Below are 17,273 nucleotides of genomic sequence, written 5' to 3'. Positions count from 1 at the left end.
CCGCAACATGGCCTAAGCCTAAGGAAGGCTTCCTCCACGGGTGCCCATTGATCATATAGGTACACTAATGCTCCATTCATATTCCATGGGACTGACTGAGCCAAGTCAGTCCTATACACTTTAAAGGGTGGTAGTGTCCATGTGTGACTACACTAAAATGGAGGACCCATTGGGCACCAACCCCTTTAATGGTTTATTTTGTGCCCTATTATGGTAATGGATAATGGATTAATAACCCCTATTACTCTTACCAAGGAGCCACAAATGAGATTTCCGTATCTGCAGAGAGATTATTTTAATAGGATACAGAAGTGGAATAGGATCATTTATAGACATGTCCGTTGATTTACAGAAAGAGTCTACAAATCACTGTACCATCCCTCAGGTGTTTCTGGAATCTCATCCTATACATATGTAAATTGACATTTAGCACATGGCGCCAACACTGGCGCTGCCAAGTCTTTGTCATTTTAATTAAAACATATTAAAACTTCTCTTTAACCTTTTCCCACTGCAGGCGTTTTTCGATTTTCATTTTTGACTCCCTGATTTCCAAACCCCATAACTATTTTATTTTTCCATATGAGGGCTTAATGTTTCCAGGACATATTGTACTTTATAATGGCACCATTTAATATCCTATACAATGTACTGGGAAGCTGGAAACAAAATTTAGAATGGGGTGGAATTAATGGGGTGGAATTGGAGAAAAACACACAACAAAGTCCACAGCCAATGCTCAATCACATGTAGTAAGTTTGCAAACGCACGGATATTGTCCACCGGGCAAGGACACAGTCATAGAAAGAGCAAAACAAAGGTGTATCCAGCACTTCGGAATATTGAGGTTAAAACATAACCTTTAATATGAAATCCACATAGTCCGTAAAAAAATTTGCTATGATTAAGGGGCTTTGCCCTGAAACGCGTCATGGGCCAGTATGTTTCGTTAAGTGTCTTTAGTGGTATGTCCTGTTGAACTTCATTTTTTCATACATGCACAATGTCGTGTGAAAATTTTTTTTTCATGCACTATGTGGATTTCATATTAAAGGTTATGTTTTAACCGCAATATTCCAAAGTAATATTTAACCCCGTAAAAAAAATTCTAATTTTTAATAGTTTGGCTCTTTTAGATTTTTTTTTTATGGCGTTCACCAAATGGGAAAAACTGATTTATAAATTTGCAAACTGGGCATTTACAGATACAGGGACACCTAATATGTATTATTATTTTTTTTACCCTTTTTCTGTAATTTTTAGACCCCCCAGGGACCTGATTACTAATTCAATGCTAATACATTGCAATATGATGGCATTTGTATTACAGGCTGCATAGAACACCCTGTAATACAAATGAATGCCAGATAAGCCTGGAAGAACTTGTTCCTGGGACCGGGAATCCTTCCCAAAATGGATCTGACCAGCTGATCGTGGGCATTAGCACCAGGTCTCTGCTCTATAATACTTTATACTCTATTCTTTAACTGTATATTCATCTCCTAAGCAGCTTCCATATTTAAGTACCTGACAATGGCCAAAATAGTACGGCAGGTGCACTGAAAAAAGGGGTCCTCTAGGGTGATAATATAGCTCATCAGATTTGTGGGTGTCTAACACCAACATCATTGCCAATTTGCTTTTTGTATAGACCACGGCTTTTAGCATTGAATGTCAAGAACAGCACCACACATTGGGTAGTGGCTGCATTTGGTACTGCAGGTCCGTCCCATTTGTTGAAATGTTGAAATATAACGATAGATAGATAGATAGATAGATAGATAGATAGATAGATGGATAGATGGATAGATGGATAGATGATGGATGGATGGATAGATAGATAGATAGATCAAGAACTCCATATTCTGATGTCCTGACATGGATACACTAGATGGATAAGTAGATTGATGGATAAATAGATAGAAAGATAGATATAAGAATGGATGGATGGATGGATGGATGGATGGATGGATGGATGGATGGAGAGATAAATAGATGGATAGATAGATAGATAGACATATGAGAATAGATAGATAGATAGATAGATAGATAGATAGATAGATAGATGATAGATAGACATATGAGAATAGATAGATAGATAGATAGATAGATATGAGATAGATAGATAGATAGATAGATAGATGATGGATGGATAGATGGATAGATAGCTAGATGATGGATGGATGGATGGATGGATGGATAGATAGATAGATAGATAGATAATGGATGGATAGATGCAGCGCCGCACCTCCCATGAGGCGACCGCTTCAGGCGGCGCTATGCCAGGGCTCCGGGGAGGGCGGCATTTTTGCTGACCTAAGCCAGTCCAGGACAAGCTGTCCTAGACTGGCTTAGGGTAACCGTCACTGAGCGGTGGATTGGGGAGGCCGCTGGAGCAGCGCTGCTCCAGCAGCCGCCCCTCACGCGCGGGCAGAGAGCAGGACCTCTCTGTGCCTGCTCTCTGCCTGCTGAAGACGCTCGCTCCACTCGGCCCCGCCCCCTTCAGTGTGACCCCACCCCCTTCAGATCGGCTCCGCCCCCTCCTGGGGGGGGGGGCGGCTTTCTGAAGACTGCCTCAGGTGGCAGAACCCCATGGTTCACCCCTGGATAGATGGATGGATGGATGGATGGATAGATAGATAGATAGATAGATAGATAGATAGATAGATAGATAGATATGAGATAGATGATGGATGGATAGATGGATAGATAGCTAGATGATGGATGGATGGATAGATAGATAGATATGAGATAGATAGATAGATAGATAGATAGATAGATACATAGATAGATAGATAGATGATGGATGGATAGACAGATAGATAGATGGATAGATAGTAGGGTTGAGCGATCGGGATCGGAAAAGATCGGATTCCGATCGGCGATTGAGTAAATTTCACGATTGAAATGGGAATTCCGACCCGATCTTTTCCAGTGGGATCGAGATCAGAGGTTATCTCAAGATCGGCTCAACCCTAAAAGTGACTTTTCCCATAGAAAAGCATTGACTAGGGTTGAAGATCGGGATCTGAAAAGATCGGATTCCGATCGGCGATCGAGCAAATTTCACGATCGGGATCGAGATCAGCTGGAAAATGATCGGAAATCGGATTTTAAAATCGATCTTGAAATCTCAAGATTGACTCAACCCTGATAGATAGATAGATAGATAGATAGATAGATAGATAGATAGATAGATAGATAGATAGATAGATAATTTTATAACTTTTATGAAGAAGAATTTCTTGCTCTGTATTTTCTGAAAATATAAAGATCTAGAAATAGTTAAGGCTGACTGTGGAGATAAAGTAGTAATCGCAGAGAGAATTTCTCTGGACTTTCTTTCTGTAATCCCATTGAAGGACATTATAGTCAGCCTGACCCCGACTAAAATGGCTGATTACAGGGAACAACAGATGTCATTCCCGTGCTCTTGAAAGGTATACGCGACTTACTTTAGATTTAGCACCCCCTTGAAATGCATTTACAGTGTAATTCACGGCAGGATAAGAGTCTCTTTAAATACATTTACTGCATGATGAAATCAAAGGAAAGAAGTCAAATCTTCACCGATCTCGCCTCGCATACCATTACATTTTGCCTTGCCATTGATTGGGATGCGGAGGGGAGGGGGGGAGGGTTAGCGCCCTAAAAGGTACTTACGAAAAACAAGCTAGGATTTATTGTAAATGGCAAAATAACATGGAGCCGCCATGGCCCCGTTCTAGTGACAACTGCTAGTATTTGTACCAGCGGGGACCTACAGAAAGACATTAAATATATCACTCCTCTCTTCAGCCACCGATCTCCTGATTAATAATTTACTGGGACAGACAACTGCGGAGGAGGGAAAAAGAAAAAACCCTTTAGTGGGAAATAATTTGTTTCAGCAGATAAAGGAAATAATTTTATTAGGAGATAAAGGTTCGGATTCTGCGCCTGTTGTGGGGTGATGGAAATCTCTCTGTGAAATAGGCTGAACCAAGTAGCACGCTGAGATATTCTTATTAGGATAGGATCTTATAACCGGGGACTGCAAGGCATTTAAAATAACTATTCAGGGCATAAAACTGTTTTTATAAGGTTCTTTTGTGATGGGATTGTGAATTCCACATTATTATATAACAGGTACAATGGTTGTTTATCAGCGGGGTGCAGCTTGTGCCCAATATCTAGAGTGCCTATTGTATTACATTGGTCCCAATGGACTCAATTAGGCAAACATATTAATTTTGCTCATGAGACCAAGCTTAACCAGTTACTACCATGTTATTTTTGGTCCAAAATTTCTTACTACAGCTTTAAAGTTGACAGAGTTGGGTTGTTTGCTACAGAGCACTAGATCTCTTTTATAGACAGTGTTTTGGCTTTTGAAGTCACCATTAGGGGGAGCTAAAGTGCCAACTGCATACTGTGTTATCATTGAGTGCAATGTGTAAGTAGGCAGTTAGCTCATAAGCTCCCTCTAGTGGTAGACTGAGTAGTGTCAGAAGAAGGAAGGCCTTTAAAGATTTTCATCACCAAAGCAATAGGGACATGGGACAGGATAAACCTAGATTGTGCCTTCTTACCAGGGTTCCTATAGTAATTGCATAGACTGCCTCTGTAGTACATATGCCTTTGGTCTTATAGCAATACCAAAGTTAGATCTCTTTGCTGTTTTAGGCCTTTGAGCATTACTGGAGCTAATCAACACTACCATAAACCTATCTTCTGTCTCTTTGGTTCAAAACTGTGTTCTCTTCATTTGTACCCTATAACAACAGTGAGCCCCTGCTGTTTTTATAGGCTGGAGCAACCCCAGCAGATAACAGGATCAATTTACTGCCCGATCCCCGTTCCTGCTCATGGCCGTCTCCGCTTCTCCTCCTGACCTCCAGGGAACACTGTGCGCCCCATATCACGTCACTGGGGCTCCCTGGAGGGAAATAGGGGAACTGGAGGTGGCCATGAGTAGAACCGGGGATCAGAAAGTAACGCTCTGGCCCATGACCCATGGCGAACCCCAGCAAATACTGCTATTATTATACTCTGGGGTCTCTTCAGATCCTAGAGTATAATGATGAGTGAATATAAAAACCAGTGCACTTACCTCTTCAGCACCTCAGTATTGATGTCACGTGGGTCAGGCAAGCATAATTACTCCATAATGACGCCATTGAAGAGGACGGAAAACAGCAGGGAGTCAAGCAGGAGCACAAGAGAGCTGAGTAACATTGGTTTTTATGCTTTTTACCTCCCTTGGGCCTCCAATCATTATACTCTGGGGTTATACCTCAGAGTATAACAATAGTTTATGAGTAGTGTACCTTCAAAATTTTGGGTTCTGCCATATTTGCAATGAACACCGTAGGGGCCACGATGGGACGTAATACTGTGTGGAGGGGACACTATCTGTCATTATACTATGTGGAAGCCATTGTGGCAATAGTGTGTGTAAAAGGGGTGTATGGAGTCCAGGAAAGGGGTTGCGATGGCGGGTTGGGGGTCGAAATCAAAAGTTTGCTATGAGGCCCATACTTTGCTAGTTAAGCCCCTGATTGCAACTCTTCTTATTCTGGTACATTTGGAATAAGAGGTGTTGCAAGGATTCCCCCATAGGCAGAACTCTATTTAGAAGGGAAAACTCCCTTTCGGGGGGTCAAGTCAGAGTCTGGGTCAGTACTGTGGAGTGTCTGGTGCAACCATTAATCTGTGCAAAGTTATTGTGTGAGTTCAGGAGTGAACCTGGACTTTTCTCAGGGTTAGTTCACATCTGCATTTGATAATCTGTTCAGGGAGTCTGCATGTGGACCCTCCAAACGGACTACCGAACACACTGGCAAGCTGTATGCAGTGAAAGCACACGGACCCCATAGAATATAATGGGGTCCGTGTGCTCTCTGCGCGGTTTCCACACGGAACATGTGGACAGAAAAGTAGATTGTGATCACTTTCATGTCCATATGATTTGTGCAGGCAGTGCGCGGAAAGCCCATGGACCCCATCATAGTCTATGGTATCCATGTGCTATCACTGCACACCACTTGCTAGTGTGTTTGGTATTCCGATCGGGTTGTTCCCATGCAGACTTCCCCAAATGGATTACCAAACGCAGATGTGAACCAGGCATCATAAAAACAGTGTAGTGAGAAACAGTGATATCCTTGAGTAGCAGGTTTTCAAGTGAACTTGGTTTGCTACTCCTGTGTCAGCAAGAAACACTGCCGTGTTACTATGGGCTGGTGACTGTAATGTTGTCACTACGGCTATTACCTGCATTCTATGAGACGCCTATGAAGCTGCTTGTGATCATTTTTTACAAAATTCCTGATGTTTTTTTGCATTTCCATAGTTTTCTATCAAAAAGCAACATGTTCTGTTTCTAGCCCATGTAAGCTAAGGCCCAACGTTGCGAAAAAGCAGATTTTTTTTCAATCAAGATTTTACTGTTTTGTTTTTTTGTCTTAGCCAAAGCCAGGAGTGGATTGAGCAGTAGGTAAAAATATAAGAACTTCCTACACATTTCCCATTCCCACTTTTGTAGCCACTCCTTTGTTTGGATTAGAAAAACCGAAGATTTGGTATTCTAATATATTCTCTAACTTCACAAACAGTGAATGTAGTGTAATGTAGTGAATGTAGTAATATGTCAAGCCGCATTAAGTGTGCAAATAGAAAGAGATCAACCCAAAGAAGTGCGGTCAAAACTGAGTTATATTTGATAACACATCGTAATTTGTCTTACATTTGCTTTGCATTGCGAGCCAATAACAATTGAGGTCCAACCCTTGTTGTCAAACATACAGTCGAATCATTATGTATGTCATTTACATATCGCCATAATATTTAGTAGCACTGTACAGAGATTATTGTCACTTATATAGATTCCTGTCCCAACTGGCGCACACAATTTAAATTCGTATTTAACCTATCGCTGTATTTTTGTATAGAGGTAAACACATGTAACGGATTTTTTTAAATGGTTTGCTCACCTACAACTTATTATCTTATCATAATTTGTTCCCTTCCCTGTGTTTCACTCTAGATAATCCTTGAATAGTAAGTCGTTACTATTCTAAAAACATCTAAGTAAAAAGTTAACTTTTTTGGTAGCGCTGCTCACCTATAATTTATTGATACAAATACAGTTCGCCCATGGGATGCTAATGAACAGCGTCCACTCTGAGTCTAGTTTCAAGGAAATCATCATCCTTCCAGACCTTTATGTACTAGAGTCCAAATTGTTTTAGCATCACATGGGGGCGCATTCTAGTGAAGGCAATGTCCTCCACCTATTTCTAGGACATTAAGGAACCACTCAAAGGATAGAGGCAGTTGAATTGAAACTGCAGACAGTTTTCTTCATCAAGTATTTTTATTTAAATCCCTTAAAAATTTTCACCTCAATTTAAAATAGTATATTTATCCTTGGACAAATACTGCTATCAATACTGTGGAAAGAACTAAGTAAAAGGACAACCATGTTTTAGTGTAGTTTTGTAATGTCTCTGCCTATTTGGGTCTCTGCGCCACCCTCTGCTCGCATTCTGTGGCACAGGAGGCGAGTTCAGTTTGATTCCTTGCTTAGTGTTTTTCGTTGCACTGTGTGAACACGGCTCTATCTCTGTAATTGAATTTCCACCACACCCATCTCCTTCACCTTGTTTCCCTCTGTTCATCAAATGATTAATTCTAGCCTTGCCTGTGTGATTGACAGACTGTCTTCCAATCAAGCCTAGGGTGGATCTTTGGCTTCCTATATACAGGTCATCAGTCCACATAGACTCGCTGGCTATTGAGACTCTGTCCTTTGACTTTGTCCCTGCTAAGCTCCTCTTCTGCCTCTATTCTTTTGCTGACCTCTGGCTTACACTTTGACTACTTTCTTGGGTTACGATTCTGTACTGCTTGGCTCGACTGTTACCGGACCCTTGACTAGCTGTCCTCCCTTTCTTGTTGTTTGTCTTGTCTTCATTCTGTGTGTCACATATATAGAAAGGGCCCATCAACCATTTGCCACCTATTGCTTAGAATAGGGCAAGCAGGAAGGGACAGTGTGTGTGTGTGTGTGTGGGGGGGGGGGGGAGGAGAATTCAACTTAACGCTCAATGTCTATTGTGCCCTTCCCCAAGGGTTCACACAGCAGCTACTGGGGAATTGCTCTGCTAGCAATTCCCTTACAAGTTTTCTTACCTAAAACTTACTATCAGAACTACAGTTTGCCCATGGGGTGCTAATACACAGAGTCCTCTCTGGGTTTCGGTTTAGGAAATTGACCTTAAACTAGTGGAGTCCAAACTGCTTCAGCATTCTAATGAAGACAATGTCCTCCCCCCATTTCAAGAACATGGAGGGACCACTCAAAGGAAAGAGGCAGTCGAGCTGAAGCCGCAGTCCATTTTTTTCATCTTTTAATTTTATTTAAATCACATGAAAATTTTTGCTTCTCCCCAATTTCCAATAGTATATTTTAGCATAAATGGTCACCGTTTCTTTCTTATTAATATTTTTGTCCCTCCTGTTTTATAATAGAATATATAGCTTCGGACAGTATATACTTCTAGTATCATTAATATAAATATACCTTGGAACTAACAGAAGACCTGCACAACCAAACGCCCTCACTACTTGTATTAAAATGTATAACCCACTATGGCGTTAAACGCATGACAACTACCTTAGAGCACAATTTACAATAGTTAAAGACGTAGTCCACTTCAGAGGCTCAGGAGTCTGGCATTAGTAAAATAGGATGAAAGACTCTTCTACTTGGCTTCCTGGTGAGCCAGTCTCAATACGACGACACACATCTCGGCGGTCGGCAGCAGCAGGAAGGGACCTCACCAACGTCTATAAATGAAGCAGAAGAAAAACCATTAATATACATTAATATAGCATAGCAGCAGCGCAGTGCTGTCCTCATCCACTTCATAGGCAGTATAGAAGTGTACTCAATCAGCATGACATATTGTTAGGCTAGGTTCACATCACGCTTTTACCGCGCAGTTCATGCCTATTGAAAAAAAATAAATGAATGGCATAAAAGAGATGCAGTAGATGCCATAGAAAGGACATGCATGTTACGTAGACTTCAATAAAAATAATAATAATAATAATAATAATAATGTATACATCTGTTTTTTTGGTTTTTTTTGTAGGACAGGAAAACATGGCAAGCTAGGCTTTCTGTACACAAAGAATGCGCAGTAATGTGTAGGTTTTTTTAAATCATTGACGTCTATGTAAAATGGATATAATCGGAAGCTCTCAACATAAAGTCTATGTGAACAATGCAAATGAACTCTCTTTTCATCAACTCTATGCAAAAAAGAATACATCCGCTTACAGCACTTTTTCTGTCACTTTTTCTTTTTCTGTGTTATTTTTTTTTTCATAATGGTGGAATGAACTGTATAGTAAAATATAATGTGAACCAAGACTTACAATTATGCAAGCTTAACCCCATGCAGGAGGCTACAGGAGCTACCCCAAATAATAAGACTTGGATTCAGATAAGACTAGCTTCACATCATCTTTGTACAATACAGTCCGTGCCTCTGTCCTCTACATAGGACTGCAAGTGACATCTACTACATTATCTGTACTGAGAGTTATCACTGTGTTATCTGTGGTGTTACATAGGACTGCAAGTGACATCTACTACATTATCTGTACTGAGAGTTATCACTGTGTTATCTGTGGTGTGACATAGGACTGCAGGTGACATCTACTACATTATCTGTACTGAGAGAGGTATCACTGTGTTATCTGTGGTGTTACATAGGACTGCAGGTGACATCTACTACATTATCTGTACTGAGAGAGATATCACTGTGTTATCTGTAGTGTTACATAGGACTGCAGGTGACATCTACTACATTATCTGTACTGAGAGAGATATCACTGTGTTATCTGTAGTGTTACATAGGACTGCAAGTGACATCTACTACATTATCTGTACTGAGAGAGGTATCACTGTGTTATCTGTGGTGTTACATAGGACTGCAGGTGACATCTACTACATTACCTGTACTCAGAGAGTTATCACTGTGTTATCTGTGGTGTGACATAGGACTGCAAGTGACATCTACTACATTATCTACTGAGAGATATCACTGTGTTATCTGTAGTGTTACATAGGACTGCAAGTGACATCTACTACATTATCTGTACTCAGAGAGTTATCACTGTGTTATCTGTGGTGTTACATAGGACTGCAAGTGACATCTACTACATTATCTGTACTCAGAGAGTTATCACTGTGTTATCTGTGGTGTTACATAGGACTGCAAGTGACATCTACTACATTATCTGTACTCAGAGAGTTATCACTGTGTTATCTGTGGTGTTACATAGGACTGCAAGTGACATCTACTACATTATCTGTACTCAGAGAGTTATCACTGTGTTATCTGTGGTGTTACATAGGACTGCAAGTGACATCTACTACATTATCTGTACTCAGAGAGTTATCACTGTGTTATCTGTAGTGTTACATAGGACTGCAAGTGACATCTACTACATTATCTGTACTGAGAGTTATCACTGTGTTATCTGTGGTGTTACATAGGACTGCAAGTGACATCTACTACATTATCTGTACTCAGAGAGGTATCACTGTGTTATCTGTGGTGTTACATAGGACTGCAGGTGACATCTACTACATTATCTGTACTGAGAGATATCACTGTGTTATCTGTGGTGTTACATAGGACTGCCGGTGACATCTACTACATTACCTGTACTCAGAGAGTTATCACTGTGTTATCTGTGGTGTTACATAGGACTGCAGGTGACATCTACTACATTACCTGTACTCAGAGAGTTATCACTGTGTTATCTGTGGTGTGACATAGGACTGCAAGTGACATCTACTACATTATCTGTACTGAGAGATATCACTGTGTTATCTGTGGTGTTACATAGGACTGCAAGTGACATCTACTACATTATCTGTACTGAGAGATATCACTGTGTTATCTGTGGTGTTACATAGGACTGCAAGTGACATCTACTACATTATCTGTACTGAGAGATATCACTGTATTATATGTGGTGTTACATAGGACTGCAGGTGACATCTACTACATTACCTGTACTGAGAGAGTTATCACTGTGTTATCTGTGGTGTTACATAGGACTGCAGGTGACATCTACTACATTACCTGTACTGAGAGAGTTATCACTGTGTTATCTGTGGTGTTACATAGGACTGCAGGTGACATCTACTACATTATCTACTGAGAGAGTTATCACTGTGTTATCTGTAGTGTTACATAGGACTGCCGGTGACATCTACTACATTACCTGTACTGAGAGAGATATCACTGTGTTATCTGTGGTGTTACATAGGACTGCAGGTGACATCTACTACATTATCTGTACTGAGAGAGATAATTGTGTTATCTGTGGTGTGACATAGGACTGCAGGTGACATCTACTACATTATCTGTACTCAGAGAGGTATCACTGTGTTATCTGTGGTGTTACATAGGACTGCAAGTGACATCTACTACATTATCTGTACTGAGAGATATCACTGTATTATATGTGGTGTTACATAGGACTGCAGGTGACATCTACTACATTACCTGTACTGAGAGAGTTATCACTGTGTTATCTGTGGTGTTACATAGGACTGCAGGTGACATCTACTACATTATCTACTGAGAGAGTTATCACTGTGTTATCTGTAGTGTTACATAGGACTGCCGGTGACATCTACTACATTATCTGTACTCAGAGAGTTATCACTGTGTTATTTGTGGTGTTACATAGGACTGCAGGTGACATCTACTACATTATCTACTGAGAGAGTTATCACTGTGTTATCTGTGGTGTTACATAGGACTGCAGGTGACATCTACTACATTACCTGTACTGAGAGAGTTATCACTGTGTTATCTGTGGTGTGACATAGGACTGCAGGTGACATCTACTACATTACCTGTACTCAGAGAGTTATCACTGTGTTATCTGTGGTGTTACATAGGACTGCCGGTGACATCTACTACATTACCTGTATATAGAGAGTTATCACTGTGTTATCTGTGGTGTTACATAGGACTGCCGGTGACATCTACTACATTATCTGTACTGAGAGAGTTATCACTGTGTTATCTGTGGTGTTACATAGGACTGCAAGTGACATCTACTACATTATCTGTACTGAGAGATATCACTGTATTATATGTGGTGTTACATAGGACTGCAGGTGACATCTACTACATTACCTGTACTGAGAGAGTTATCACTGTGTTATCTGTGGTGTTACATAGGACTGCAGGTGACATCTACTACATTATCTACTGAGAGAGTTATCACTGTGTTATCTGTGGTGTTACATAGGACTGCCGGTGACATCTACTACATTACCTGTATATAGAGAGTTATCACTGTGTTATCTGTAGTGTTACATAGGACTGCAGGTGACATGTACTACATTACCTGTACTCAGAGAGTTATCACTGTGCTAACTGTAGTGTTACATAGGACTGCAGGTGACATCTACTACATTATCTGTACTGAGAGAGTTATCACTGTGTTGTATGTGGTGTTACATAGGACTGCAGGTGACATCTACTACATTACCTGTACTGAGAGATATCACTGTATTATATGTGGTGTTACATAGGACTGCAGGTGACATCTACTACATTACCTGTACTGAGAGAGTTATCACTGTGTTATCTGTGGTGTTACATAGGACTGCAGGTGACATCTACTACATTATCTACTGAGAGAGTTATCACTGTGTTATCTGTGGTGTTACATAGGACTGCAGGTGACATGTACTACATTACCTGTACTCAGAGAGTTATCACTGTGCTAACTGTAGTGTTACATAGGACTGCAGGTGACATCTACTACATTATCTGTACTCAGAGAGTTATCACTGTGTTGTATGTGGTGTTACATAGGACTGCAAGTGACATCTACTACATTATCTGTACTCAGAGAGTTATCACTGTGTTATCTGTGGTGTTACATAGGACTGCAGGTGACATCTACTACATTATCTGTACTCAGAGAGTTATCACTGTGTTATCTGTAGTGTTACATAGGACTGCCGGTGACATCTACTACATTATCTGTACTGAGAGAGTTATCACTGTGTTATCTGTGGTGTTACATAGGACTGCAGGTGACATCTACTACATTATCTACTGAGAGAGTTATCACTGTGTTATCTGTGGTGTTACATAGGGCTGAAGGTGACATCTACTACATTACCTGTACTCAGAGAGTTATCACTGTGTTATCTGTGGTGTGACATAGGACTGCAGGTGACATCTACTACATTACCTGTACTCAGAGAGTTATCACTGTGTTATCTGTGGTGTTACATAGGACTGCCGGTGACATCTACTACATTACCTGTATATAGAGAGTTATCACTGTGTTATCTGTGGTGTTACATAGGACTGCCGGTGACATCTACTACATTATCTGTACTGAGAGAGTTATCACTGTGTTATCTGTGGTGTTACATAGGACTGCAGGTGACATCTACTACATTACCTGTACTGAGAGAGTTATCACTGTGTTATCTGTGGTGTTACATAGGACTGCAAGTGACATCTACTACATTATCTGTACTGAGAGTTATCACTGTGTTATCTGTGGTGTTACATAGGACTGCCGGTGACATCTACTACATTATCTGTACTGAGAGAGATAATTGTGTTATCTGTGGTGTGACATAGGACTGCAAGTGACATCTACTACATTATCTACTGAGAGATATCACTGTGTTATCTGTAGTGTTACATAGGACTGCAAGTGACATCTACTACATTATCTGTACTCAGAGAGTTATCACTGTGTTATCTGTGGTGTTACATAGGACTGCAAGTGACATCTACTACATTATCTGTACTGAGAGTTATCACTGTGTTATCTGTAGTGTTACATAGTACTGCAAGTGACATCTACTACATTATCTGTACTGAGAGTTATCACTGTGTTATCTGTAGTGTTACATAGGACTGCAAGTGACATCTACTACATTATCTGTACTGAGAGTTATCACTGTGTTATCTGTGGTGTTACATAGGACTGCAAGTGACATCTACTACATTATCTGTACTCAGAGAGGTATCACTGTGTTATCTGTGGTGTTACATAGGACTGCAGGTGACATCTACTACATTATCTGTACTGAGAGAGTTATCACTGTGTTATCTGTGGTGTTACATAGGACTGCAGGTGACATCTACTACATTATCTACTGAGAGAGTTATCACTGTGTTATCTGTAGTGTTACATAGGACTGCCGGTGACATCTACTACATTATCTGTACTCAGAGAGTTATCACTGTGCTAACTGTAGTGTTACATAGGACTGCAGGTGACATCTACTACATTATCTGTACTGAGAGAGTTATCACTGTGTTATCTGTGGTGTTACATAGGACTGCAAGTGACATCTACTACATTATCTGTACTGAGAGATATCACTGTGTTATCTGTGGTGTTACATAGGACTGCAAGTGACATCTACTACATTATCTGTACTGAGAGATATCACTGTATTATATGTGGTGTTACATAGGACTGCAGGTGACATCTACTACATTACCTGTACTGAGAGAGTTATCACTGTGTTATCTGTGGTGTTACATAGGACTGCAGGTGACATCTACTACATTATCTACTGAGAGAGTTATCACTGTGTTATCTGTAGTGTTACATAGGACTGCCGGTGACATCTACTACATTACCTGTACTGAGAGAGATATCACTGTGTTATCTGTGGTGTTACATAGGACTGCAGGTGACATCTACTACATTATCTGTACTGAGAGAGATAATTGTGTTATCTGTGGTGTGACATAGGACTGCAGGTGACATATACTACGTTATTTGTACTCAGAGAGGTATCACTGTGTTATCTGTGGTGTTACATAGGACTGCAAGTGACATCTACTACATTATCTGTACTGAGAGATATCACTGTATTATATGTGGTGTTACATAGGACTGCAGGTGACATCTACTACATTACCTGTACTGAGAGAGTTATCACTGTGTTATCTGTGGTGTTACATAGGACTGCAGGTGACATCTACTACATTACCTGTACTGAGAGAGTTATCACTGTGTTATCTGTGGTGTTACATAGGACTGCAGGTGACATCTACTACATTATCTACTGAGAGAGTTATCACTGTGTTATCTGTAGTGTTACATAGGACTGCCGGTGACATCTACTACATTATCTGTACTCAGAGAGTTATCACTGTGTTATCTGTGGTGTTACATAGGACTGCAGGTGACATCTACTACATTACCTGTACTGAGAGAGTTATCACTGTGTTATCTGTGGTGTGACATAGGACTGCAGGTGACATCTACTACATTACCTGTACTCAGAGAGTTATCACTGTGTTATCTGTGGTGTTACATAGGACTGCCGGTGACATCTACTACATTACCTGTATATAGAGAGTTATCACTGTGTTATCTGTGGTGTTACATAGGACTGCCGGTGACATCTACTACATTATCTGTACTGAGAGAGTTATCACTGTGTTATCTGTGGTGTTACATAGGACTGCAAGTGACATCTACTACATTATCTGTACTGAGAGATATCACTGTATTATATGTGGTGTTACATAGGACTGCAGGTGACATCTACTACATTACCTGTACTGAGAGAGTTATCACTGTGTTATCTGTGGTGTTACATAGGACTGCAGGTGACATCTACTACATTATCTACTGAGAGAGTTATCACTGTGTTATCTGTGGTGTTACATAGGACTGCCGGTGACATCTACTACATTACCTGTATATAGAGAGTTATCACTGTGTTATCTGTAGTGTTACATAGGACTGCAGGTGACATGTACTACATTACCTGTACTGAGAGAGATATCACTGTGTTATCTGTGGTGTTACATAGGACTGCAGGTGACATCTACTACATTACCTGTACTCAGAGAGTTATCACTGTGCTAACTGTAGTGTTACATAGGACTGCAGGTGACATCTACTACATTACCTGTACTCAGAGAGTTATCACTGTGCTAACTGTAGTGTTACATAGGACTGCAGGTGACATCTACTACATTATCTGTACTCAGAGAGTTATCACTGTGTTGTATGTGGTGTTACATAGGACTGCAGGTGACATCTACTACATTATCTGTACTGAGAGAGTTATCACTGTGTTATCTGTGGTGTTACATAGGACTGCAGGTGACATCTACTACATTATCTACTGAGAGAGTTATCACTGTGTTATCTGTGGTGTTACATAGGACTGCAGGTGACATCTACTACATTATCTACTGAGAGAGTTATCACTGTGTTATCTGTAGTGTTACATAGGACTGCAGGTGACATCTACTACATTACCTGTACTCAGAGAGTTATCACTGTGTTATCTGTGGTGTTACATAGGACTGCCGGTGACATCTACTACATTACCTGTATATAGAGAGTTATCACTGTGTTATCTGTGGTGTTACATAGGACTGCCGGTGACATCTACTACATTATCTGTACTGAGAGAGTTATCACTGTGTTATCTGTGGTGTTACATAGGACTGCAAGTGACATCTACTACATTATCTGTACTGAGAGATATCACTGTATTATATGTGGTGTTACATAGGACTGCAGGTGACATCTACTACATTACCTGTACTGAGAGAGTTATCACTGTGTTATCTGTGGTGTTACATAGGACTGCAGGTGACATCTACTACATTATCTACTGAGAGAGTTATCACTGTGTTATCTGTGGTGTTACATAGGACTGCCGGTGACATCTACTACATTACCTGTATATAGAGAGTTATCACTGTGTTATCTGTAGTGTTACATAGGACTGCAGGTGACATGTACTACATTACCTGTACTCAGAGAGTTATCACTGTGCTAACTGTAGTGTTACATAGGACTGCAGGTGACATCTACTACATTATGTGTACTCAGAGAGTTATCACTGTGTTGTATGTGGTGTTACATAGGACTGCAGGTGACATCTACTACATTATCTGTACTGAGAGAGTTATCACTGTGTTATCTGTGGTGTTACATAGGACTGTAGGTGACATCTACTACATTATCTACTGAGAGAGTTATCACTGTGTTATCTGTAGTGTTACATAGGACTGCCGGTGACATCTACTACATTATCTGTACTCAGAGAGTTATCACTGTGCTAACTGTAGTGTTACATAGGACTGCAGGTGACATCTACTACATTATCTGTACTGAGAGAGTTATCACTGTGTTATCTGTGGTGTTACATAGGACTGCAGGTGACATCTACTACA

This window comes from Leptodactylus fuscus, chromosome 6, assembly GCF_031893055.1.
Source record: "Leptodactylus fuscus isolate aLepFus1 chromosome 6, aLepFus1.hap2, whole genome shotgun sequence".
In the NCBI taxonomy this organism is placed as follows: Eukaryota; Metazoa; Chordata; class Amphibia; order Anura; family Leptodactylidae; genus Leptodactylus; species Leptodactylus fuscus.
The sequence above is the reverse complement of the archived record's forward strand: the minus strand, read 5'-3'. Positions refer to the sequence as shown.